This window comes from Chiloscyllium punctatum, unplaced genomic scaffold (assembly GCF_047496795.1).
Source record: "Chiloscyllium punctatum isolate Juve2018m unplaced genomic scaffold, sChiPun1.3 scaffold_538, whole genome shotgun sequence".
NCBI classification, from domain to species: domain Eukaryota; kingdom Metazoa; phylum Chordata; class Chondrichthyes; order Orectolobiformes; family Hemiscylliidae; genus Chiloscyllium; species Chiloscyllium punctatum.
Window position 1 is genome coordinate 1,771 of NW_027310272.1, and position 730 is coordinate 2,500.

The following is a 730-nucleotide window of genomic DNA, read 5'->3' on the forward strand; positions in this document are numbered from 1 at the left end:
GAGTCGTTGGGCCGCTATCTGTGAATAGTCTGGTCCTCCTCTGCCACCCGGCCAAGTGCGATGGCTCTGCCGCCCTGCGGTGCTCGTCACGCAGGTATGGGGCACACGATGCTCGTAACAGCAAATAAAGGCGGCTCGGGACCTGCAGGCGAAAGGGGTCCCGTGGTGCTTAGCACGTCGACTTCGGGTCTCGGTGCAAGCCGGAGAGCTCACGGAAGTCTAAAGTTTTCGGCACGTGGTCGAATCTTTTGAAAGGCTTACCCGGCTCTTTCCGTCCATTCTGAGAGTCAGTCAGAGGCCGGTGCGGCGGTCTATTGACGACCGGAGGCTCCCATGGGTGTTGCGATGAGGGTGGAGGGCACAGAACCTTGCCTTAGCACTCCCTAATAAAGCCTCTTGTGAAGAGAGCAGACCTCGCGCGCCGCACGACCGGCTCTGGGAGTCGTTGGGCCGCTATCTGTGAATAGTCTGGTCCTCCTCTGCCACCCGGCCAAGTGCGATGGCTCTGCCGCCCTGCGGTGCTCGTCACGCAGGTATGGGGCACACGATGCTCGTAACAGCAAATAAAGGCGGCTCGGGACCTGCAGGCGAAAGGGGTCCCGTGGTGCTTAGCACGTCGACTTCGGGTCTCGGTGCAAGCCGGAGAGCTCACGGAAGTCTAAAGTTTTCGGCACGTGGTCGAATCTTTTGAAAGGCTTACCCGGCTCTTTCCGTCCATTCTGAGAGTCAG